General features: G+C 43.8%; 1 long non-coding RNA gene across 1 annotated transcript in view; it reads left to right on the forward strand.

Moving 5' to 3' along the window:
- LOC126236977 (uncharacterized) overlaps positions 1-10,263 on the forward strand; it is a 34,046-nt gene extending 23,783 nt beyond the window's left edge. Inside the window, exon 3 of the long non-coding RNA XR_007545017.1 lies at positions 9,082-10,263. This is a non-coding gene — a long non-coding RNA (uncharacterized LOC126236977). The remainder of the gene's footprint in view (positions 1-9,081) is intronic.
- Positions 10,264-27,816: the final 17,553 nt, after the last annotated feature.

Consider the following 27,816-nt stretch of genomic DNA (forward strand, 5'->3'; position numbering starts at 1 on the left):
CATAGCTGGAGATGCCAGATAGATGTCGTTAACCTGCTCTTGCGTTTCCCGTGAATAGCGGATAAGGCGTTGTATGTCCTTCAGCGTTTCTTTGTCCTCCCCCCGACATATATCGTGTCTTCTGGCGTAGACCTGGCGGTCGTCTTCATTGGTGCGTCCGTCGTGGTGTGACGTATGGCCGACCTCCGAATACGGTTTCGTCGTGTGGTGTGTAGTCTTCTGCGGTCGAATAGCGCCTGTCCATCGTCGTTCTTGTCGTTCTGTCCTGTCATGAACCGGTGCCGTAGCCTGGGTCGTCAATCTGGGTTCCGTCCTGTGTGGAGCGGCCGCTGGGGCGTCCGGAGGGCCAGGCCCAACCGACCGACCAGCGGCCGACTCCGGCGCGTCCGCGGCGGCTGCCCCTGCCGCGCGTGCATCATCCTCGCTCGTTGGTATCGCACACTCAACTGTCTGGCAAAGCATTCGACTTTTTGTGTGTGTGTGTGTGTGTGTGTTGGTGCTGAAGTCTGATCAACTTTGCTGATTTTTACTTCTGTAGGGAATGGAAGCGGTAAAAATTTTCTCCTTACTTATTTATTCTGCTTTCAGCTTTAGTTTGGGCACACAGAAGGGTCCTTTAACTCGCTGCTTTTGGTGTGTGTTTCAAAACATGTGTGTAGAAGTGCTAAAGGACGATATGTCCTTAAATTATGGAGAATTACCTAGGGATATCATTTACGGAGGCTCAAATACTATCGCCTTCGGTACTTTATATTTGTGGTTGCGTAAGGGTTCTACCGTACCTACTGTGGTGAGTTGTGGTGTACTGTCACGTATCATGTCCAACTTCCGAAATAAGGTTCGTGCCTTCTCCTTGACCTTGTCTGAGAGGTAAGATTCGCTTAAGGCTCGATGAATGTCATGATTTCGGATCCACCATTGGGCTCCTGTGATCCATCGGAGGCATCTGCTTTGTACAACCTGTAACTTCTTGTAGTTAGTGGCACACGTAGTACCCCAAGAGGCCGATCCATACAAAATAGATGGTTCGACTGTGGCATGGTACAACTGGAGTTTCGTGCGTTGGCTGAGGTATGAGCTCTTCAGAAATGGGAGGAGAGCTCCCAGCAGTTTGAGGCCAGACGTCTTCTTCTCCATAATGTGATGACTATATAACAGTTTGGCGTCCAGATGCACTCCCAGGTATTTTACAGTTGTTGCCCAGGGGAGTTGCTGGTCTGATATCCGTAGGCGTTCATTGACGATGGGTCTCCGACGTGTGAAGACAATAACTTTGGTTTTCTCTGCATTGACCGTTATTTTGTTCATGTGGGTCCAGTGGTCCACTAAATCTAGTTGGCGCTGCATCCGTGTGACGAGGTGGTCCATTCTGGTGCCTGCAGTCAGGAGCGCTGTGTCGTCGGCATAGAAACTGGCAGTAACATGTGGCACCGTCGAGAGGTCGTTAATATATAAATTAAACAGCAGTGGAGATATGACCGATCCTTGTGGAAGTCCTTCAAGGACAGGCCGTGTTGTTGAATTCTTGTCATCAATGCGAACATATAATCTGCGATCCTGAAGAAAATTGTCGAGAAGTTTTAAATAGCAGTCTGGTAGGGGAGTGGTACGTCGGAGCTTGACGATCAAGTTGCGTCGCCATACTTTATCGTAAGCCTTCTCTATATCGAGAAAGACTCCAATAGTATGTCGTTTCTTGTTGAAATTGTCTTGGATGGATTCCGTGATGCGCAGTAGTTGTAACTCAGCCGATAGCTTTGCCTGGAAGCCAAACTGCTCCGGTCGGATGATGTTGTGTGCCACAAGGATGTCCAGCATGCGTTTCAGTAGGACACGTTCCAGTACCTTTCCCAGCGTCGGCAGTAAACTTATGGGTCTATAGTTGTCAGGGTGTGAGAGATCCTTGCCCGGTTTTGGTATTGGCACTATTCTGGCAATCTTCCATGCCTCTGGGAAGTATCCAGTCCTGAGGCAGCTGTTCACTATCCGGGTGAGAAGCACAACAGGCTTTCTCGGGAGGTGTTTCAATTCCGTGTTGCTGATTCTATCTGCTCCAGGTGAGGTGTGTTTGCTATACTTGATATTCCTCCGAATTTCCTCCGGCGTTGTCAGCCGGGGCATAGCGTTAGTCGCGGCGTCCCGAATAGCTTCCCATTCCGCCACTGTGTCCTCCTCTGCACGGTGGAGTGCATCATCTCCATCCTCCGTGGGGGGTGTAGTCATCTGTTGTTGGTAGGTATCCGCATACAGCTCCGCCTGCGCCAGTGAGTCGTACAAGAGGCCATGGGGTCCTCGAATTGCCCTTTTGGGGGGCTGTTGCTGTCTGAGACTTTTAACTATTCGCCATTCATCTTTGGTGCGTAATAGAAAGTTGTCCATTTTGAGTTCCCACGTATGTTGCTTCCAGTCCTGAACCTTCCGCCGGAGTTCTCGGGTTAGTCTGTGAGTCTCCCATCTATCGTCCGGATGGCGGTAACGGACCCATCGTTTCCGAAATCGATTGCGTCTTGTCGTAAGTTCCTGCAGTGGTGGTGGAAACTCGTCATAATTGACTTCTAGTTGCAGGTGCTCCGTGAGTGCTCGTCGTTTCGCATTGTTAATCTTCTTCGTGAGTACTGCGACTGCCACATCAATCGCTTCTCTGGTAGTAACAACCTGGGTTGGTCGCACATTGTTGTTGAGGTACGCTTGGAACTGCTGCCAGTCGTAAGTTCTTGTCGTCGACAGTGGGAGTTGCAAAGTAGCCCTCTCTATGAGTCCTAACACCGGAGTGTGGTCCGACGAAAGATCATCCAGCGTCCGCAGATGGAGATTCGGGTTGATGTTCTTGATTATGGCGATGTCTAGAACATCAGGGTGTTGTGTCTGGACGTAAGGTATCCTCGTCGGTTCCCGTGGTCCATGGACGGAAACATGTAAATTCTCGGCCAGTGCAAACAACATATGTCCTTTTGGGTTACTCTTACGGGAATTCCAGGCAACATGTTTACTATTAAGATCCCCTCCAAGCAGGATCTTGCCGTAACACTCTGTAACGGCGTAAAGATCTTCTGGATGGAGAGGCTTCTTTGGGCTAAGGTAAGCCGCAATACAGGTAATGTTTCCGAGCGTCGTGTGGATTGTTACTGCCGTGGCCTCTAAAGTCTGGAGTTGGGGTAAACGTACTTGGTGGTGACGAATACATTTTTTGATCAGAACTGCGGTCCCTCCACCCCGTTGGTCTCGTCTGTCCGTCCGGTAGATGTGCATGTTCCTCAAGCGGAGGTCGGTTGACTCGCGGAGATGTGTTTCGGAGACAAATTCTACGTCTATCTTGTGGCAATGTAAGAAGTCCGTGAATTCTATTTTCTTCAGTTTCAGGCCGTTGGCATTCCAAATGCAGAAGTTAAGATTCCTCGTGTGATGCCGTCTATCCGTTTAGGGTGTTTGAAAAGCTGTCAGTACGCTTTCTACAAGCGAGAGGATAGACGTCGGCTTCTGCTGGAGGGCGGTGAGTAGTTGAAGAATATCTGTTAACGCTGGTGTAAAGGTGGTCGACCAGGCAGATAATGTCTCCGCTGGTGTTGGCGTCTGTGGATGGGCATGTATTGCTTCGGAGTACGAGCGCTGTTGTCTTGTCTGTCGTAGAGTCACTCTGGGTGCCGGTTGTGGTCGAGAGGCGATTGTTTCCAAAGGGAGAGGTGCCGCTTGTTGTTGTGTGGCCGGAATCGCTGCCATGGCCGAGTTCTTAACAATTATAGGCCGTTGTGGGGTCGACTTCTTTGGTGTACTTCTAGTATATTTCCGTAGGAGTTCTTGAAATTTGGGGCAGCCACGGAAGGTAGCTGGATGTTCTTGTTCACAATTGGCGCACTTTGGGGGCGCCGTCATAGGATGGGTACAATTTGATGATTTATGGGATCCACCGCAGCGGACGCAGCGTGCTGGCATGCTGCAGTAGTTCGCTGTATGCTCGAAACGTTGGCAATGTCGGCACTGGACTGGTCCTTCTTTACTATTATAGGTTTCTATTATCACTCGTGTGTAGAGCAGGTATTTGACATCATAGATCTTGTCACTGTCTTTTCCGGATGGGAGGGTGACTCGGTACACAGGTTGCGGCATCAATTGTTTCGTCTTCTCGTCGCGTTCCTTAAATTGGTAGACTTGTAGCACTCTGAAGCCTTTTTCCTTGAGGGCATAGTAAAGTTGTTCTTCGGTAACTTCCGCCGGAAGGCGTTTGACAACTACTTTCAGTTCCCTGTCGTCTGGTGCTTGATGCGTAAAATAGGAGAAGCTGTGGTTCGTGAAGAATTTTATTGCACGCCTTTGGTCTTCGACGGACTCAAAGTGGTATTTGACGCGGTCCTTTTGGTATATAGCTTTAAGGTTGCCCTCTAGAAGTCCGTTGAGCGTTTCATTGAGGTGAACGTACTCCTTTGTGTAATAAATTGTGACTGGGGGCACTTTGCGAAGCACATTCTTGTCTCTGTCCACGGCTTCTGCGGCATTAGAAGTTTGTGCCTGCGGCTTGTTGGTGGTTGATGGAGACGCAGCTTGAGGTGTCAGTGGGGCGAATCGGTTCGTTGTGGGGATGGTCTCCGTTCGTCTCTTAGCCGGGTTGGCTAAGTCCTTGGCTAATGCGTTGCTTCTGCGCCGTTTGTTGTGTACGAGCGTAAAGTCCCCCTCTGCGTGTGGGGAGTCGTTGTCGTTTCCTGCTGGAGAGGCCGCTGCCATCTCCGCGTCGTCGACCGTTTGGTGGGAGTGCTGTGATTCGACATCTGATTCCACAGATGGAGATGCCAGACAGGTGTCGTTATCCTGCTCTTGCGTGTCCCGTGAATAGCGGATGAGGCGTTGTATGTCCTTCAGCGTTTCTTTGTCCTCCTCCCGACATATATCGAGTCTTCCGGCGTAGTCCTGGCGGTCGTCTTCATTGCTGCGTCCGTCGTGATGTTATGTATGGCCGACGTCCGAATACGGTTTCGTCGTGCGGTGTGTAATCTTCTGCGGTCGAATAGCGCCTGTCGACCGTCGTTCTATCCTGTCATGAACCGGTGCCGTAGCCTGGGTCGTCAGCCTGGGATCCGTCCTGTGTGGAGCGGCCGCTGGAGCGTCCGGCGGGTCAGGCCCAACCGACCGACCAGCGGCCGACTCCGGCGCGTCCGAGGCGGCTGCCCCGGCCGCGCGCGCATCGTCCTCGCTCGTCGGCATCGCGAATTCGACTGTCGGTTCTGTGCATGGCGGACTCCCTGTGAAGCATTCGAGAACACCAGGTGTAGCTCAAGTAGTTCATGCAAAACTCTGTAGATGGCGAGCTGAATGACGTCAGTATGAGCTCATTAAATATTTAACTTTCTTTTTCACAGTATAAGAGTCCACTGCATATTTTGCAAACATTTAGAGTTAAAATTCTAAAGGATAATTATGGATGACATGTCAATTGTTACGACTAAGAGAAACTGTGTCGACCTGATGCATTCTTGATATCAGTAGACCTTGAATTCTACTATAAATAATTACTTTTACACACACCCACTGACACGACAATTTTGCCTTTTTACTATTTTCTCGAGTTAGGGTTAATTTTAATTAATTAACCCCCACATATATAATGCAAACGTAATATACCTTTTAATCTGTGGGTTGAATTACCTATTATCCACACATTCAGGTTGTAAGTCGTATGAGAGACTAACAAAAAAATCTGGTAGGACATACTTGTAGAAGTGTAGAGCTAGCTGGCCGTGGCATATCCGTTAGAGTCTTTGAACATTTGTAGTTTCAGCTGTGTGCTAGTGAAGGCACAATCTTGTGTCCGTTATCCACAGGTCTGGAAACAGCCGATCCGGCCTCTCAGTAGGTACGCAAACGGGCGGATTCCTGCAGTGGGCCCGTTCAGCCAAGTTAGTGAATTTTTGGCGAGCTAGTGGCTGCTGCGCTGACATCGGCTATCGGCTACCCTGCGGCCTTCCTCACACGAGTTTAAAGGAACTATTCGGTAGTGTGAGTCAACGGGGGTGGTGTTCCTGGCCCTAACCGAACTCGGCAGCAACTCGCTAACATCTGTGCAGACTCACATAGTATTCCGTTATGTAATTGAACTTAGTCATCGAAACGAAAAACTCACGTTTTGCAACCTGTTTTTAGTGATTGTTGTAATACACACTTAACCTGCGATGGCTATAAATTCAATGAAACCATGTAGAAGAGTTCTAGGAATTGAAGAACATGGATGACGATGCTGTGGTAAAATAGCGGCGTTCTGTGAAGTTATTTACAGCAGGCAAAGAAAGCTTATTTTCGGGCTTGGAAGGCACTTGTGACCACACAGCACTTCAAGAACACTTATTAAACAAGCCGGCCGCGGTGGTCTCGCGGTTCTAGGCGCGTAGTCCGGAACCGCGCGACTGCTACGGTCGCAGGTTCGAATCCTGCCTCGGGCATGGATGTGTGTGATGTCCTTAGGTTAGTTAGGTTTAACTAGTTCTAAGTTCTAGGGGACTGATGACCTAAGATGTTAAGTCCCGTAGTGCTCAGAGCGATTTGAACCATTTTTTTTATCAAACAAGAAAACATTATCGAATTCTATTAAAACAAAAAGTGAAGCTTTGGATGAAAGCGATCAAGGCTAACATGCAAAGAAGTAGATGACAATTCAACAACTGTGAACACATGAACGAGGAAGGCTGTAAGATACATTCGCTCAATATTACTCACACCACTTTGAGGAGAATGACGAAACCACCAAAAATTCTGGATGGAAATTCAGTTTGCTTTATAGCAAATGGAGGAGACAACTACAAAATGCGAGGCCTTTGTCCTTAATAATGGTCTGGAAAATGGTCACCTAGTTTTTTTCAATCGACTCCAAACTAAAATAACTGTGCCAGCAGGAAAACTATATTAATCAGTGGTACTTCTCAATATGCAGCAAAACACTTTCTCCAGCTACTCACGATCCACAGTTACTCTGGAGGTTCTTTCCTTCATACCGTTAGTGTCCAGTTTTATAAAAGATAAGAAGAAGGAAATGCATTTGAAACTTGAAGAGTGAGTTCAAGACGATTGTAGGAAGAGGTAACTATCCTTTTACTCAAAAAAGGTGTTCATTAACTTCGAACAGTCCATCCATTAGAGAATCAAGGTTGTCTTCTCATCAATTAAGATTACTAGTTGTATAATTAGTACAGAATATTATTTGCCTTTAAAAAACACAGTAGTATACAGTTATTCCTAAAATTACATTATTCCTGTCGATATCTTGGTTTCGTACACGATACTCTAGGTTTGTTTATGAATGATAAGTCTTCCATGCCTTGCTTGTCATCTGCGTGCAATGGAATTGGTAAGTCCAATCGCGACGCGGACGCGCGTATACGTCCGCATCTGTCGCGATTGCGGTTGCTGCTTCTGCTGTTGTCTTAGCAAGTTATCAGTGGCTTTTCCGGTTTAATGTATACTTAAGGGAGGCGTGGCGGAGCTAATTTACAGTCACTTCACGGACTCCACGCTGCACGAGACCACGCTGTTTGCTGTTCCAGTCGACGTCATCGTCATCTACGCTACCGCACAAGGTACGAGTGACAGCAGTGACAGTGATTCGGAAAGTTTTAGTGACATTTCAACTTTGAGTGAGTCAAATGATGAAGACTATATATTAGCTAACGTAACTCGTTACCTAATTCCAGCAGACTTAACTCCAAATCCAAATTGGATACGTTGTAGAAACTAAAACAACACTTACCTGTTGAAGTGCTGTTTAGCGACTTATCAGTTCCATTGCACGCAGATGACAAGCAAGGCATCAAAGACTTATCATTCATAAATAAACCTAGAGTATTGTGTACTAAACCAAGATATCGACAGTAGGTAGAAATACTACTTAGGGCCTAATACTTGTATTCACGCAGTAGATATACGCGAAAGTGATATGATCAGAAATCATACAAATTCCTCACCTACACCACTTCACTATCCAGGTGTAGCACAAACTATGATGAATCCTCCTCACGTAACAGCTACTAAAATGAACAGAATGGAATTAGAATCTAATTTTGCATGTGATGTACCAACCTATAGAAATTTTGATGTATTCTTTAAATATATTACAGAAGTAAACAACGATTTTGAAACTATTCCATGGGGCTGGTACGACCGACAAAATATATGGAGAACAAGAATCATAATAATCAATGCAGGATATAAACTTGTACACTTTGATTCCATTATAAAATCATGTATAGGGACATAGTGGACGTTGGTTACGACCACGTCAAATAACAGCTTTGTGTCAAAATTGTTATCTAAATGAAATATGCTCAAATGATTGTGCAAGTATTGCAATAGGATCTCATGCTCATATAAATCAATTTACAGCTGCAGCAAACAAATTTTTAGCACCACCTTTGCAACAAAAATATGATAATTTCTTTCAAGAATTAACAACCTTAACAAAAATACTTTTTTCAGAACTCTCTATTATTTGAAAGACAATATGTGGTGTAATATATGCCTAAAACCAATGTTCTCATGGAGAATAGAAAATACATTAACTAAAGATATAACTCGAGCTACTCCACAAGGTTCTAAAATCTATATGTAAATATTTGCAGATGACTGAGTGTTCTCCAATCGATCCTGATTCACAAGATCTCTTCTCTGACAATGAGGAAGATATCAACGAACCAGGACCTTCTACTGCGATCACAAATGCTCCTAAAAAACGGAAGCCCGTCGCAGAAGAAATTGATTAGGAGAATATTCCATCTGCACAACAAGCTAAAAAGGTAAAATTCAATGAAAAATGGACAACCGAATTTAAAAATTTTATAATAAGCCTACTCATGGAAATATGTATAGGTCTTGATAAAAATGCATTTCAAGAAAAGTTCCAAACATTTTTTCTAACTTTACCAAAAAACTTGAAGTCAACATTCTGGTTCATTTATCGTGTTTTGATGACAGATTCAGACGAAAAATTAATGAATGCTGTAATGCGAAATCAAGCCTTGATTTTACGCACCATGTATTCGATGGAGATTCCTTCCAAAGAAATCAAACAAGCTTTATTAGCTTTGCATAATCATTTTTCAACAGCAGGTCAAGACGAGACAGATTATGGTACATCTGCTTTGAAGACGCCGCCAGGCCACATGTCCACATTGTCCACAACTGTAACAGAGCCTACGGAACATGTCGATGCCTCTATGGGCGACAATTCGTGGCTCAATTGGGAAGACCCAAATTTGTCACGGTTGCAAAAGGAAGTGACACCGAAAAAAGAACAAATCTCTTCCTCTATCTTAGTAATGAACACAAAGCAGAACACGCAATATACTTGGAGAGAGGAATTAACGACACCGTTTCACTTCACATTACAGCTTCACGATGCGACGAAAATGGCCAAACTAACCAAACAGAGACAGTCGACAGCAAAAATACGGGACATTCGGATGTATTGCGATCCGAACGACCCGACGGACACACTGGGCCAAGCAATCAAACAAATAGTCTCGCACTCCCAATCGACATTACAGCATTTATTAAATACGAACAAAGAGAACATGGAAGTCGTACAAAAGTTTTCAAGAATTGGTACAGTTAATTTGTGAAAACTTATGTTATCCATTGAATAAAATCCAATTTACCAATATATGGTTGAATGAACCTACTTTATGTACTCTTAGTGAACAATTATTATCAAATGTTATTACTCATATACAAATACTAACCATGAAAATGAATGTACAAGAAATTTATAATTTTATTTTAAAAGCTAAAACTGTATACTTTGAAGCTCATTCATGTGACTTTCTTGAATTTTACTTTACTAGAACTGAATCATATAATTTAATGTATGAACTACTTGAATATCAATTTAATGAAGATTATGATAGAATAGCTGAATTCATTGTAAACCTGTTTAATATAATAAACCGTACAAATGGTAAAAAAAATTGTTTGTCAATTGTTGGACCTCCAAACAGTTTCAAATCAACTTTTGTACCAGTGTGTTCTAGTGCAATGATAAACGCTGGTTGGTGTAACAAAAATAACAAATTTGTAAATTATGGATTACAAGAATGTGCTTATAGACGATTGATTGTAATGGATGATCCTAATTTTGATATTGTTAGCTATGAAACATTAAAATGTTTATTTAGTGGAAATAACATTAATATTCAAGTTAAGTACAAATCCGACTTTGTATTAACAAAAACACCTGTACTTTTATGTGCAAATACTGAAATGTTCAGAGGACCTGTATGGGATGAACGTATTGTAAAATATAATTGAAAAAAGGGGATAAAAGGATAAAAAAGAAATGCATCCAATGACTTTGTCTGACATGTTTATTGATTTAGATTTAATTCACAAATAAAATACATTTTTATACAATAAAAATGAGCTTTCAATATGTTAACATATCCAATAATTCACCATCTTCATCAGTATCACCCATTTCCTCAACTTCCTTCATCATACTCCTCAATGGTTTCAAATCTTTTTGGTAAGGTCTTTGACCTGGAACAGATCCTGTTGTTGAGGTCCCTGTAGTACTTGAGGTATGAGTAGCTTTGCGTTTTTTTGCAAACAGTCTCTCTTAAACGTTTACCAGCTTCAACAGCTAGATCAGGTTCAGTTACACTTTTATCAGGTTCAGGTATACTTTTCACGGCTTCACTTTCACTTTTCTTTTTTTTTAGCTTCAATACTAACAAACCTATTGTCATTAGCTGGCATATTATAATAATAGGAACCAACAACAGTACCTGCTCCTTGTATACCACCATCTTGTTGATATTCAAAACTACACTCCTGGAAATGGAAAAAAGAACACATTGACACCGGTGTGTCAGACCCACCATACTTGCTCCGGACACTGCGAGAGGGCTGTACAAGCAATGATCACACGCACGGCACAGCGGACAACCCAGGACCCGCGGTGTTGGCCGTCGAATGGCGCTAGCTGCGCAGCATTTGTGCACCGCCGCCGTCAGTGTCAGCCAGTTTGCCGTGGCATACGGAGCTCCATCGCAGTCTTTAACACTGGTAGCATGCCGCGACAGCGTGGACGTGAACCGTATGTGCAGTTGACGGACTTTGAGCGAGGGCGTATAGTGGGCTTGCGGGAGGCCGGGTGGACGTACCGCCGAATTGCTCAACACGTGGGGCGTGAGGTCTCCACAGTACATCGATGTTGTCGCCAGTGGTCGGCGGAAGGTGCACGTGCCCGTCGACGCGGGACCGGACCGCAGCGACGCACGAATGCACGCCAAGACCGTAGGATCCTACGCAGTGCCGTAGGGGACCGCACCGCCACTTCCCAGCAAATTAGGGACACTGTTGCTCCTGGGGTATCGGCGAGGACCATTCGCAACCGTCTCCATGAAGCTGGGCTACGGTCCCGCACACCGTTAGGCCGTCTTCCGCTCACGCCCCAACATCGTGCAGCCCGCCTCCAGTGGTGTCGCGACAGGCGTGAATGGAGGGACGAATGGAGACGTGTCGTCTTCAGCGATGAGAGTCGCTTCTGCCTTGGTGCCAGTGATGGTCGTATGCGTGTTTGGCGCCGTGCAGGTGAGCGCCACAATCAGGACTGCATACGACCGAGGCACACAGGGCCAACACCTGGCATCATGGTGTGGGGAGCGATCTCCTACACTGGCCGTACACCACTGGTGATTGTCGAGGGGACACTGAATAGTGCACGGTACATCCAAACCGTCATCGAACCCATCGTTCTACCATTCCTAGACCGGCAAGGGAACTTGCTGTTCCAACAGGACAATGCACGTCCGCATGTATCCCGTGCCACCCAACGTGCTCTAGAAGGTGTAAGTCAACTACCCTGGCCAGCAAGATCTCCGAATCTGTCCCCCATTGAGCATGTTTGGGACTGGATGAAGCGTCGTCTCACGCGGTCTGCACATCCAGCACGAACGCTGGTCCAACTGAGGCGCCAGGTGGAAATGGCATGGCAAGCCGTTCCACAGGACTACATCCAGCATCTCTACGATCGTCTCCATGGGAGAATAGCAGCCTGCATTGCTGCGAAAGGTGGATATACACTGTACTAGTGCCGACATTGTGCATGCTCTGTTGCCTGTGTCTATGTGCCTGTGGTTCTATCAGTGTGATCATGTGATGTATCTGACCCCACGAATGTGTCAATAAAGTTTCCCCTTCCTGGGACAATGAATTCACGGTGTTCTTATTTCAATTTCCAGGAGTGTATTAGGTGTAAGAGTACTATTCATAACGCGAATTTTGTCATGAGCTGCAGTCTGAACTGGAGTATTCCAAGTCTCATAATTAAATCCAACTTTAACCCTTGTTACAAGCAAACAAATCATTTTACCATTGACAAAAGAATTTTCACTACCAGGTGTATTATTAGGCACAGGATTAATACCAAGACAGCTTCTGTAACTTTACCTTTCCTAGACATAGAATGCAATGTAGCACTCTTTTCAACACACTGATGATAATCATTATGATTAACTTGATGAATAGGATTATAAGGTACAATAGTATTTTCAGTAGCACTAATAGGACCACCATCACTTTCCACTTCGTATGGAGTCAACAAAGTATTATTTACCCTCATCCACTGACAACGATTAGTCATAGGAGGATGTGGATACTCAACTTCAGTTTTCAAAACACCACATTGAGGCGTATAATGGTAAGTAAAAGGCCTTCTGGCATCTTCTATTGACTGTGCAACACCTTGCACATAAATCTTATGCAACAAAGGACCTCCTATATCACGAGAAACACACATGTAATTTTTAGTAGTAGTAGATGTACCACTAGTAGATATGACCCAAGAATCATAATAAGGCAAATTACCGAGCAATGTTGTTGCACTATAATACTTAGTCAATCCTACATCACCCCACATTAAATTTTCAAAAGCAGTTGATATATTATCCATTTTACTAATACTACTAATTGACATATCTGTACTTGAAGCATTTACCTTCACAGTTTCATGCGCATGTATAGCAGATCCTCCAATATTGTGAATAACAAAGGGTACATGCATCAACGAACCATTACCAGCCAAAGTAGAACCACTTGCAAATGAACCTTCCAAACCAACAGGAATGACACACACTTCAGTATCTACTATATAACAATACCTAGGTAAAGCATCAAATTGTCCTCTAGACATAAAAAAAGGTACAGAATCTGACTAGCTGACGTAATAAATCTACTACAAATTGTACTTGTAGCTTCACCAAATTTATTATCATAAAACCACTTATATTGATAACCCCATGTTACAAACAAAGGGGTATTTGTAATTTCCAAAATACCATCAGTCACCTTTTCAACACTTTTCCACATCATCAAACCAGGATCAGCCATACCTCCACCGGCACTACCGGTATTAGCACCACTCGCCTGTTGCGTTTCTCCATCTTGCGATTGAGCTGCCATGGCACGTTCTGATAGTCTACCCAAAAACTCAACTAAATCATAAATTGCAGCAGGTAAAGGACTTCTCAAATCTTGTACATTATTTGCAGCTTCACCAAAAAAGGTAGCTACAACGTCACGATCACCTCTATTTTGAACAATTTCAGCAATCACAGCACATTGCACAAAACCACGAGCAGCATCTAAAACAACAGCCCCAGCCTGAACAACTTGTTGAAATGCTTGTCCAGGATTATCCAAAAATGACAAATCAAATTCAAAATCAGGAAAATTATCGTCCTCTTCGTTCTGTTGTCGACGCTCTACTTCTTCGATTTCTCTAATAGCTGCCCGTTCTAGTTCTTGCGCCTCTCTAAATATACGACGATTAACCTATGCGTTCTGAATAGCATTTAAAGGTGCTATATGTTGACGACCAAAGTGATCACGTACATTTGGATTTTAAATTTCCACAACCATTATTGTTTGTTCATAGTTCAGGTGGCGAAAACCATAAATGCTTGGTTTAGCTGCAAGGTACAAATACTACAACAGTGATTTATTTCAGTGACTGCACTATATCCTTGGGCTTAGTTACTTACATCCTGAAGATATTCCTGGTGTTTTTGCTGAACCGGTCAGCATACAGCACCTTAAATGCTTGGTTTAGCTGCAAGGTACAAATACCACAACAGTGATTTATTTCAGTGACTGCACTACATTTTTGGGCTTAGTTACTTACGTCCTGAAGATATTCCTGGTGCTTTTGCTGACCCGGTCAACATACAGCACCTCGTGAAAGCCTTCATTCCCGTTCCAGTACATGTGTGCATCTCCTCATTCAAACACCTTCACCTATGACGCATGAACGAAGTGATATCTACACAAGAATCAATTAACGCTTCAAAAAACCCTCACACCATCAAAACAGACTCCACAACCAGGAAGAGGCAAGATTTCCTATAGCAGAATGTATAAAGTGCATTCCATACAAAGCAACAGTGAACGGAACTAAGATACACTCCTGGAAATGGAAAAAAGAACACATTGACACCGGTGTGTCAGACCCACCATACTTGCTCCGGACACTGCGAGAGGGCTGTACAAGCAATGATCACACGCACTGCACAGCGGACACACCAGGAACCGCGGTGTTGGCCGTCGAATGGCGCTAGCTGCGCAGCATTTGTGCACCGCCGCCGTCAGTGTCAGCCAGTTTGCCGTGGCATACGGAGCTCCATCGCAGTCTTTAACACTGGTAGCATGCCGCGACAGCGTGGACGTGAACCGTATGTGCAGTTGACGGACTTTGAGCGAGGGCGTATAGTGGGCTTGCGGGAGGCCGGGTGGACGTACCGCCGAATTGCTCAACACGTGGGGCGTGAGGTCTCCACAGTACATCGATGTTGTCGCCAGTGGTCGGCGGAAGGTGCACGTGCCCGTCGACCTGGGACCGGACCGCAGCGACGCACGGATGCACGCCAAGACCGTAGGATCCTACGCAGTGCCGTAGGGGACCGCACCGCCACTTCCCAGCAAATTAGGGACACTGTTGCTCCTGGGGTATCGGCGAGGACCATTCGCAACCGTCTCCATGAAGCTGGGCTACGGTCCCGCACACCGTTAGGCCGTCTTCCGCTCACGCCCCAACATCGTGCAGCCCGCCTCCAGTGGTGTCGCGACAGGCGTGAATGGAGGGACGAATGGAGACGTGTCGTCTTCAGCGATGAGAGTCGCTTCTGCCTTGGTGCCAATGATGGTCGTATGCGTGTTTGGCACCGTGCAGGTGAGCGCCACAATCAGGACTGCATACGACCGAGGCACACAGGGCCAACACCCGGCATCATGGTGTGGGGAGCGATCTGCTACACTGGCCGTACACCACTGGTGATCGTCGAGGGGACACTGAATAGTGCACGGTACATCCAAACCGTCATCGAACCCATCGTTCTACCATTCCTAGACCGGCAAGGGAACTTGCTGTTCCAACAGGACAATGCACGTCCGCATGTATCCCGTGCCACCCAACGTGCTCTAGAAGGTGTAAGTCAACTACCCTGGCCAGCAAGATCTCCGGATCTGTCCCCCATTGAGCATGTTTGGGACTGGATGAAGCGTCGTCTCACGCGGTCTGCACGTCCAGCACGAACGCTGGTCCAACTGAGGCGCCAGGTGGAAATGGCATGGCAAGCCGTTCCACAGGACTACATCCAGCATCTCTACGATCGTCTCCATGGGAGAATAGCAGCCTGCATTGCTGCGAAAGGTGGATATACACTGTACTAGTGCCGACATTATGCATGCTCTGTTGCCTGTGTCTATGTGCCTGTGGTTCTGTCAGTGTGATCATGTGATGTATCTGACCCCAGGAATGTGTCAATAAAGTTTCCCCTTCCTGGGACAATGAATTCACGGTGTTCTTATTTCAATTGCCAGGAGTGTACAAGAAATACTGTTGTTTTCAAGAAACATTTTTATATGCGAAATTTGTAACAAAATCTTGGTTTATATATATATATATATATATATATATATATATATATATATATATATATATATATAGCATCCTCAAGAGCATTGTAAATTATGGTGGAGTTCCGCTCATTTTAAGTTCGAGCAGCTGGTCTGTCTGCGGGCAGGTGGAAGATACGAGTTCGTGAGTCAACTCAAGAGGCGCTTTGGGAACAGTCACCGAATTCGGGTGTTTCGTTTTCCACCAGTACGTGGAAGTTGGCGAGTTCGAACAACCGTAATTTTTCCCTGGTTTGTTCTTCTAGACAGCCTGCTTCTCGCTACTTCAGAGCTAATTTCTAATGAATGACTGCTTCCCTTGGTTTTCACCCTCTTTTCTGGAGATCAGCTTATTCGTGTTCTCGAGTTACAGCAATAAAACTAGGTATGGATTAAACTAGTTGGTCTGTGACTTATTTTTCGATAACTTGTACATTAATACACTACTATACTTTTTCCGTACAATTTTCGAATATATATTTTATCTTCTTATAAAACGAAGCTAACGAGATGTTCACGACGTTATTTTCTTTCCACTGAACCCTGGACAATGGAAGAAACAATGTCCCAAAACTTCGCTAAAACACAGTACATTACTGCATCCTATGTGGATGAGATTTAGACAGTATGTTAAAGTCTTCAAAAATTTTAGCTGTGCGAACTGATAGGAATTTAATTTACGAGATTCGAACTACAGGGCTTCTTAAAGTCAAGTATCTTTTACACTTTGTATCACTACCAGCCTTGATATGAAGCAAATCAACGTCTTGCCATGTTTTTCACTATCTCCACCCTTTGCTCTCTTGTGGCCTTCTGTAAGACATGAATGTCAGTTACGTGCTCTAATAAGTTATAAAGCCTGTTGGCAATATAGTTACTGTCACTCACAATACAAAACATCACTCATAAAACTATGACAAATAACACTGACCAATCTAAAAGACGCACACAAAAAAAAATATGGGAAAAAAATCTTCCTCCCTCTTCCTGAAATCTATGATAAAAAGTCTGTTAATAATGTCTTTATAACTTTCTAATTGTTGTATAAAGCCATCTAAAATATTCATCATTCGGATGAATCATGTGTATATAACTTCTTTAATTTGGAAAGTTTCATGCAGTTAACAAATACTAGAATTATTTGTAAGTATTGGGGCTAGGCTGGTATGGCCCCAAGATGGCTGCGATGACGTCATCCAAGATGGCGGTGATGACGTCAATGAAGATGGCGGAATTTGGCGGGAAGTTTGAATTTTGGTGGAAAGTGCCACACCCCCCCTTGCTCAGAAAAATGGTGCGAAGTTCAAATTCCAACATGATAATGCATCACACCCCAGTTATCTCTACTAAGCAAAAAAATGGAGGGGAAAAAAGTAATTGTCCTTATTATTTAACCAATTTCAAGCACATGTGTTCGTCACTAGGTCTGGCCTGCAACTGGCTTAGTTCATATTGGTGCCACCAGAGGGCGCTCTCCTGGTGTCAGATCATGATGCAAGTACCGATATTCAAGATGACGGTACCCAGTGTCTTCACCATGAGATACATAGCCCAACTGGCTTAGTTCATATCGTGACCACCAGAGGAAGCTACCGTGACATCGGGTGATGACACAAGATCGTCCATTCTCTCTGGTGCCAGACATTGTCTTCTGTAAATATGCTAACCAATTTAAGTGACACCAACATCGCTCATCTAACCTATCAATTACCTAAGTACTTAATTCCATTTCAATTTTAATCATATTCAATAAATCAATTTACAAGTTCAATATTCAATGACCAAATGAGAAGTTCCACATTTTCCCACTGTCAGCGAGGTGTTCATTCATGACCTAGCACCCCCCACCCATAAAATGATGCACTCCTATTGGCAACTGCATTAGTAACGCGATTCTACTTCATAGAATCTAGGACTTGGACTCAATTTTCACGAATGCCACATCCACCTGGACTTCAAATCAAATAGTTAAATTCTCCACCACGATCCTCAACCCAGAACCACGCCCCCTGAGTGACCCCTGTTGGTGGGCTAACATGTACTAACATGCACACAACATGACGTCATCCAAGACGGTGGGGCGAAATGGCGGGAAAACAGATCTGAACACAGTCTTTATTTTGCAGGTGGTGTCTCCACCACAAGATTTACTGTCCAACTGACATAAGTACACATTACTGTCATCAGATCGTACTGTCATCCCTTCTATGACCTAATCCCAGATGGTGGTCTGTAGGGTCAGGAATTATGCTAAAATTACTCAGGCTGCGCTAGGCTGCTGGGGAGAGTAAGGAAGGAGTCCACTCTATTTACTTTCGAACATTTTATTTAGAGATCGAATATATTTATCACATTGAGGCAAAACACTCTCCATCTTATGCTTGTGCTCACAATACACAGTCTCCAGACACTCAAACAACTCCTAATTTACGGAAATTAATTACAGACATTCAGAGTCCTCCTAAATAATGCCTCACACTGATGTATAGACACGCTCAGTACTCGTAAACTGTCCAAATAGCGCATAGCACGGCCTACAGACCTGCTCGCGAAATAATGCAATCAACGCACGCAAGCACAGTCCGCCATCCCCTGTCCAGCAGAGTACACAGGAGGTAGCGGCAAGTGACGCATCAGTCAGATATCAAACCACGCACAGAACCCCGCCCGGGTCCTGCAAGCGACTACATCCCTTTCATAAGACAAATCTACAGAGCGCAAACGCTAGAAGCTAGTCCGTGCACTAGCGGTCGGTGCAGCCGTTAGCTGTCAAAGTCGTCCGTTCAGGATGGCGCTCCGTCACAGACCCGAGGTGCGGACGCTGCACGCAGGTGAAAGTCGAGTCTATACAGTCATCGTTATACCGACGTCGCAGAATTCCAAGGCACTGACCCCATATGCGAGACACCTCCCAGCAGCAGATGTCTTTACCACCTATGACACAATATCACACGGCGCATTGCTCCTAGAGCGACATGACACACGCGTAACCATACTTAACTACCCAGCGTGAATGACGCAACACCGCCAAGCGCACGCACACAATTACAAATGCATCCAACAACGTTCCCAATGTTATTATTACATCAAATCTCTTTGTAAGAAAATGACAGCCAAGTCAACCTCTCGATAATTGTAAAATGTTCCAGAAATAGTTAACCCTCTCTTTCTTCATGCCTCAGCTTGTATTTCTTACCCTAACAGAACCTGTTTACGAAAATTGCCTTCCTACACCAATCCGCAGTCTTGTCGATTACAAGAACACACTTATTTTCACGATAATATTATTTCATTATCGCCGTACTTCTCGATATCAAGCACACAGCAGTAGCCTCCCGATCGCTCATGCATCACAATTCCCAAGATATAGACTCGAAATTATTCCTCTACAAAGCTGAAACTTTAGCTATGTGGAGCGTCATCTAGATTACTGAGTAATTACGAAGAAATAGAGGTAATGATATTTCCACTCTCGAATACCGAAGTCTGTCATGTAACAGATCCCAAATCATGCATATAATTTACAAGCCAACTAAGTTCTTTCCCATGTCTAGAGATCAGCCAAACTTATCTTCCACACAAGATATAGACTCGAAATTATTCCTCTACAAAGCTGAAACTTTAGCTATGTGGAAATCTGTTACTATATATCGATATGGTTTGCTAAGCTCCTCGACATGGTCACATCTCGAGGAATCTCGTGCACTTGGATGGGCTAGGACCTGGAAAACTCAATTCATTCACGAGGCGTGGAGTATAGCGCTATTCTTCTGGTCGGTTGCAGATTAATTCGCTAACTGTGCTGCAGGGCTGGTTGGTCAGTGACAGTGTGATGAGGGTCTTTCACTCTCTAATTGTACCCAACGACCGCGAGAATGCTCTGAGACTCCCATACGCCGAGAGATAGATCGTAAATTGAACACTATGCCATTCGTGGTAGATATATATAGAGCACTGTCTGGTATACTTTGATAATTTATGTGTTCGAGAATTAGGACTGAATGGACGTACTGCCCAGTCATCTATCCATGTTTGCAATGATACTCGCAACGTGGAGCGGGCATGGTTTAGCTATGATATTGAAACTGGGCAAACATGCTGTCGCATCAGTGGCCGGTATTGGACTTAGAGTAAAATTCTTCGCGCTATAAAGTGTGATGTTTATTATTAGAGTACATGGATGGTGTCTTTTCCATCCCATCCCCGCATTGGTTAGCAGATAATGATTGACTGATATGGCTTGTCTGAGTTGGATAAAAAGTTTGACTGATATGGCTTGTCTGAGTTGGATAAAAAGTTTTGGTGGATGGCCAGCAACTTCCGGGGGTTGCTAACAGCGAAAGAGTGATCGCGTACATGCGTGCAATATGAAGAATGAGTCGAAAGGGAACGCATAGTCCTCAGCTATTCCGCTAGTGTGAGAGACGAGACTAAACGTAGAGCTCGTGAATAACCTTTGGACTATAGTTCGGAGACCTATGCCAGCGCCATTAAAGTCTTCCAGTTTGCTTATGTTGTAAGTGTCTTTTATTTAAAATCAGCAGATGTGTGGCGTGTTACGGTTACACACAGTAAGACGCAGGAGGCAGTAGCAGCAGCAGTTTGAGGTGAAAATTCGCAGAGGGACTGTGTACAGCGCTAGGAGCGCTTGGCTGGCTGCACGCTGCGCCATTCTGGGGAGTATTGTGAAATCTCTTCCTCCGGGCAGGAGCGCAGCGCAGCTGTGTGTCATTGCACCAGCATCGGTGCCTAGTTGACTTCTAAATGCGATGAGCTTTTATAGTTCGTAATGTTTCTCTGTTGGGGTGTAGAGAATAAGGAATATAGCATGTTGGGCTGACTGATTTGAATGGGCGCGGATCTGTAGTACTTGTATGTAGTTTGGGGACGTGCCACACGGCGCGCATTTCCGCCAAATGTTCAAAACAAGGTCCTGTTGCACTAACTAAGGTATTTCTGTTTCTAGATGGATTGCAGAAGGTGGCGAATATATCTTTCTCCGACCTTCGCTCAGTTCCGACTTAAATTGGAACAATCACATGCGGAAAGCTGTAGAAATGGGAGCAGTTGCAAGATGCGTAGGGTGTGACTAAAAACATGTTTTAATTTTGGTGTAGCAGATATGTTCGAGGAAAGGTGAGTCGTTTAGAGATGTGAGAGTGCCTGAAATATGATTCACTTCTGGCTGTGATCCTGTGCCAGTATGTGCTTGAATGGGAAGATCTGTTTCGAAATGATGGACATAATTTCTAACACACAGCGTAACACTAGAGATCTGAGATGCTAGTGTACAATTTTCTTCTAACGATCTCAATCAGCACATCATCTACTACTACTGTTTGTGTTGCTTCTCAATGAGTCATGGCCTATAACTCTGCGGATATATCCTGGAACCTCTGATATGGTCCGAGACAGAATGCGCTGCAAATAATAAAGAATTATCTAGTTGGGGTCGGTGTGAGGGAGTCGCAAATATCGCTTACACACCACGTTCCTCAGCCGAATCACTTTCAAAGTTCATTGTTTTTATCCCGAGGTTGCATCATGGGCTTACATATTCCTACGATCATGGTCATGGTACTTGTCCCGAAAAAAGAAAACTACCTCATTCAGAGGTAATGGCGTACCACCATTTGTAAAGCGGGTATAGCTTTTAACAAGGATACTCGCGTGTACCTGTAGAACAAAGAGCGCTTGTGAGAGTAACATGCAGTAGTTGTTGGGATGTTTTTTTTTCTTTAACATTTGGTCGATTACGTCTCACTTTCTATGACACTGTGGTAGGACTCGCAAGAAGAACCTAAGGGACATGCACACGCATCGTTGATTTCGGATCAGTATTATTTCGTATCGCAGGCAATGATTTACTTATGAATTTTTATACTTAGTAGTGGCAGTAAGTGGGTGATATGTACGTACTTGAGAATTAGGTTTATAAAGTATGTGTTTGTGGAGAGGAGATAACTATGCCCTGTTGTAGGGAAGGTATGGATTTGACATGGGGTACTGTGATATCAAAGGGAATAGTATGTCCAGTCGTAAGGCAGGTACAGATATTTCAATTTTCAGAGCCACCGCCTTCGGTAGGGTGTATTTATAATACTTTGCTCAATGGGATGAGTTTCTTCTTTAACTTGTGGTTGGTTACGTCTCTCTTTCTATGAAATTGTGGTAGGACTTGCAAGAAGAACTTAGGGACATGCACTCTCATCACTGATTTTGGGTCAGTATTATTTAGTATCATAGGCAATGATTTATTGCCAAACTTATATGCGTAGTTGTAGCGGTGGGTGCGTGATATGCACGTATTTGAGAATTAGGTTTATAAAGTATGTGTTTGTGGAAAGGAGATGACTATGCGCTGTTGTAGGGAAGATATGGATTTGACTTGGAGTACTGTGATATCAAAGGGAATAGTATGTCCAGTCGTAAAGCAGGTACAGATACCGGTATTTCAGTTTCCATAGCAACCGCCTTCAGTAGGGTGTATTTACAACACTTCGCTCATTGTTGAATGATGTTCAATAGAGATCGCGTTTGTAAGATAGGAGGCTTTCGTGATCAAGTGGAAATTTGAGAACATTGTGTATGGAGGTGCGTTTGAGCTAGGACTGTTATTCCCACCCATGTAAATTGTTCGGTTGACTGCTTCTGAACATTTAGCGCGTTTATTTGGTTGAGACAAGATCAAATGTGGTGTGTGGAAGATAAGTTTGCCTGTTCTCTAGACATGGGGAAATATTGGTTGGCTTGTAAATTATATGCATGATTTGGGATCTGTTACATGACAGACTTCGGTATTCGAGAGTGGAAATATCATTACCTCTATTTGTTTGTAATTACTCAGTGGTCTAGATGACGCTCCACATAGCTAAAGTTTCAGCTTTCTAGAGAAATAATTTCGAGTCTATATCTTGGGAATTGTGTTGCATGAGCGATCGGGAGGCTACTGGTGTGTGCTTGATACCGAGAAGTGCGGCGATAATGAAACAATATTATCGTGAAAATAAGTGTGTTCTTGTAGTCGACGAGTCTGCGGATTGGTGTAGGAAGGCAAGCAAGCAGACAGGTCCGGACTAGAAACAGTAGGGCGCATGTATCGATGGGGAAAAGAGTCTGTCTTTGCACATCAGTTGTGAGAGTGACTTCGGTTCACTGATGTCGGTGCAATATGGTGATCAGTGTAAAATAGTTTATTACCGCTGAATGTTGTGTCTGTAGAATGACAGAAAAGGCTAACAGTGCTTCCCTATCGGTGTCAGACTGTAGCAACAATTTTAATATTTAATTCTAGTCATTCTGGTAAATATCTTCCTGGATTCGTATATTCTTCTTAGTATGTATTTTGTGACGTCCGTATAACGATGACTGTATAGACTCGACTTTCACCTGCGTGCAGCGTCCGCACCTCGGGTCTGTGACGGAGCGCCATCCTGAACGGACGACTTTGACAGCTAACGGCTGCACCGACCTCTAGTGCGCGGACTAGCTTCTAGCGTTTGCGCTCTGTAGATTTGTCTTATGAAAGGGATGTAGTCGCTTGCAGGATCCGGGTGGGGACCTGTGCGTGGTTTGATATCTGACTGATGCGTCACTTGCCGCTACCTCCTGTGTACTCTGCTGGACAGGGGATGGCGGACTGTGAGTGCGTGCGTTGATTGCATTATTTCGCGAGCAGGTCTGTAGGTTGTGCTATGCGCTATTTGGACAGTTTATGAGTACTGAGCATGTCTACACATCAGTGTGAGGCATTATTTAGTAGGAGTCTGAATGTCTGTAATTAAATTATTTCCTTAAATTAGGAGATGTTTGAGTGTCTGGAGACTGTGTATTGTGAGCACAAGCATAAGATGGAGAGTATTTTGCCTCAATGTGATAAATATATTCGATCTCTAAATAAAATGTTCGAAAGTAAATAGAGTGGACTCCTTCCTTTCTCTCCCCAGCAGCCTAGCGCAGCCTGAGTAATTTTACCATAATTCGCGACCCTACAGACCACCATCTGGGATAAAGTTATAGGAGGGATGACAGTACGATCTGATGGCAGTAATGTGTAATTATGTCAGTTGGACAGTAAATCAAATGGCTCTGAGCACTATGGAACTTAACATCTATGGTCATCAGTCATCTAGAACTTAGAACTACTTAAACCTAACTAACCTAAGGACAGCACACAACACCCAGCCATCACGAGGCAGAGAAAATCCCTGACCCTGCCGGGAATCGAACCCGGGAACCCGGGCGTGGGAAGCGAGAACGCTACCGCACGACCACGAGATGCGGGCGACAGTAAAGCTTGTGGTGGAGACACCACCTACAAAACAAAGACTGTGTTCAGATTTGTTTTTCCGCCATTTCGCCCCATCATCTTGGATGACGTCATGCGGTGTGCATGTTAGTACACTTTAGTATATGTTAGCCCGCCAACAGGGGTCAGTCAGGGGGCGTGGTGCTGGGTTGAGGATCGTGGTGGAGAATTTAACTATTTGATTTGAAATCCCGTTGGATGTGGCATTGGTGAAAATTGAGTCCAAGTCCTAGATTCTATGAAGTCGAATTGCGTGACTAATGCCGTAGCCAATAGGAGTGCATCATTCTAGGGGTCGGGGGTGCTAGGTCATGAATGAACGCCTCGCTGACAGTGGGAAAATGTGGCACTTCTCATTTGATCATTGAATATTGAACTTGTAAATTGATTTATTGAATATGTTTAAAATTGAAATGGAATTAAGTACTTAGGTAATTGATAGGTTAGATGAGTGACGTTGTGTCACTTGTGTTCAGTTAAATTGGTTAGCATATTTACAGAAGACTATGTCTGGCACGTGTATGGAGATGGTGGCCGAGGGTGTGTGATGTAAGTGGCCAGACATCCGCAGCGCGGTGGGGCAGCACAAGAGAGAGCTGACCACCCTGTGTCATCACCTGACGTCATGGTAGTGTCCGCTGGTGGCCACAATATGAACTAAGCCAGTTAGGCTCTGGAGCTCGTTGTGAACACACTGGGTGCCTCATCTTGAATATCGGTACTTGCATCATGATCTGACATCAGGAGAGTGCCCCCTGGTGGCACAGACATGAACTAACTCATTTGGGCTCTGGAGCTCGTGGTGAACACACTGGGTACTGCCATCTTGAGTAACGCTACTTGCTTCGTGTTCTGACGTCAGGAGAGCGCCCTCTGGTGGCACCGATATTAACTAAGCCACTTGGAGGCCAGACCTAGTGGCGAACACATGTGCTTGAAATTGGTTAAATAATAAAGACAATTACTTTTTACCCATCATTTTCTTTGCTTAGTAGAGATAATCGGGGTGTGATGCATTATCATGTTGGAATATGAACTTCGTGCCATTTTTCTGAGCGATGGGGGCATGGCACTTTGCCGCCAAAATTTAAACTTCCCGCCAAAACCCGCCATATTGATTGACGCCATCACCGCCATGTTGGAGGACGTCATCGCCACCATCTTGGATAACAGTTCTTTGGGGCCGTACCAGCATAACCACAATACTTTCGTAAAATGAGTTTAACTGTGGCCGAAACAGAAACAAGATTCCCTAGAAATTTTTTGGAACAGCTCCAGTTATTGTTGGGATACTTATCAAAAATTTTCGTCGTGTAATCGGTTCACTTTTTAAACCATGGGATCAGCTCTTGTATTCCCTACTGACTGGTGTCAGTTCTTTTTTTCCTCTACTTGGCTGAAATTATGTATCGAAGTCTCCGCCGCTCACACAATCGTCTGATTTCTCCCTCTTCGCCGTTTTCAAGTGAATAATGCATCAGAAAAATGCATATAAAGTCCATGTTACATCTCCATCTGTACTAAACTGTACCAGGTGGCTGTTCATATTCTGAAGTTGATTTAGCAATACGCGCTGCATCTCACGTCACACATATGTGTTGGTGAGGAAGCATCAAATGACAACTTTTGGTATTCCTTGGATATCAGTAATGGGAATAGTACTAGTCTGCTGACAACCATTTATCCACTATCATCGATCCATAAGAAAATATGGACACGGGTGGAAGCCAGATCAGTATTATGGGTTATGTGATCAAACACCTCTCAGCAGAACTGCCTACAGATTTCACGGGCCTCTATGTGGACAAACTTTTGTCCACAAGCCTACTCAGCCCACTGGAGTTAATTATCACAAACATTGATTCTTCAAAACGTTGTTTTACATGTGAGCAGTAAATATATGCTGCTTCTGCACTGCACTGGCAATACACTGTTTATCAATTGTATGCTCCATATTTGAATAGATACAAGTGTGAGTACACACAATAAAAATAATAATAGTTACTAATAGAAACAAACCCAATATTTAGTGAGAAACCTTTCCAAACATAGATCGTTACCTTAATTTAAAAAGTAAGGTTAAAAGTGCCATTGTCAGCCGAAAAATTTCAGACAACTGTAGCTAGTACTTTGAATCTTCTATTCTTACACCTACACAATGTAAGCTCATTTTAGAAGCACGGTCATGCTCTATTTATAACACTGCTACATGATTATGTTTCTTTTGCCTAAAGTTGATCTTAAATGATTTCTGATTAATATTAATTCACTAAACCCTTTCTCACCTGAAGCAACAGTCACTAGTAACGTAATGATAATCCTGAGTGCAATTCAAAGTTCAGGAAACACAAAGTATAAGCTCAACCTATTAATTTAATTTAGAAGACAAATGGAAGCCTTTTGTTTTTTATTGTCTTTGCCAAATACAGTAAAGTAGCTGCACTCACTGACTTAAACATTTGTATTTTTTTGATAAGATTATCACTCAGTTCATCAGGATAAGTTCTAATTTTTTCATTGTATCTTTATCACCGAAAGCTGTTCTCATTCTGAGAATGGTTTCAAAAGTTGCACAAATATGTCCCATGTCTTAATACCAATAATCTGACTGAGAAACAGCCATGTCTATGATTACGTCAAAAAATCTATTTTTGAAATTGTTGCTCTTCAGTTTCACCTAGAAGTGTGACATGTGCTCCACTAATGCTGCAGTTAGATTCATCAAAGAATACCTTCCTTTCACTTTCTCTCATTTTTGAAAAATCTGTCTCATTCTCAATTTCAGTAGCCATTTTTTTATCTTTGCTTAAGAATTCAAGCCAGAGAGCTCTTACATCCGTTCTATGGTAACCGTAAGAGCTTTAATACTTTTCATTCATTGCCAAGGGGAGATATCTTTCACTGAAGAATCAAACTTCTTACATTTATTTGATCTAAACTCTAAAATGACCATCCAAACGTTCAAGAGATTCAATGTTCAAAACTTGGAAAAATAATTGGTGAGCCCGTTTACTTCTGCTATCCCATCAAAATGCAAACTTCTTTAACTGATTACTATTACTGCTACTAATTTTTCTTTTGTAGGGTTCACTATCTCAGTTCTTGTGCTCCATCTTGTTTCAAACAGACCATGAAGAGATCGACCGCCAGTGTATTTAAAAATCCTTCCCATCTTTGTGGGCTTGCAGTCAAGAAATTGGGCAGCTAAAGAATATACCCACTGCCTCATTACTATCTGTAGTATGTAATCGCACGAAATTCAGAGTTTGAACAGCACAAGGAGAAAATGTTGCCAGCAGATGAACATCTCTAATCTTTGCTTGCATATCTTTTATTTGCCCAGCCATATGTGATCCATCATCATAGCACTGAACACAACAGTGCTGTAAATCAATTTCACGCTTGTTAAATACATCTATGACACTGTTGTTAATTGCACTGCTTGTCTTTTTCTGCAAATCAAAATATTCCACCCGAAACCTCTCCAAATTTCACATTTATCTTCCCCTTTGTAAAAAGAAAATTCTGTTTGGTCTTAGACACATCTAGAGTGGCATTGCAAATAAATGAAAAAAGAACTTCTTGTC

This window comes from Schistocerca nitens, chromosome 1 (assembly GCF_023898315.1).
Source record: "Schistocerca nitens isolate TAMUIC-IGC-003100 chromosome 1, iqSchNite1.1, whole genome shotgun sequence".
Classification (NCBI taxonomy): Eukaryota; Metazoa; Arthropoda; class Insecta; order Orthoptera; family Acrididae; genus Schistocerca; species Schistocerca nitens.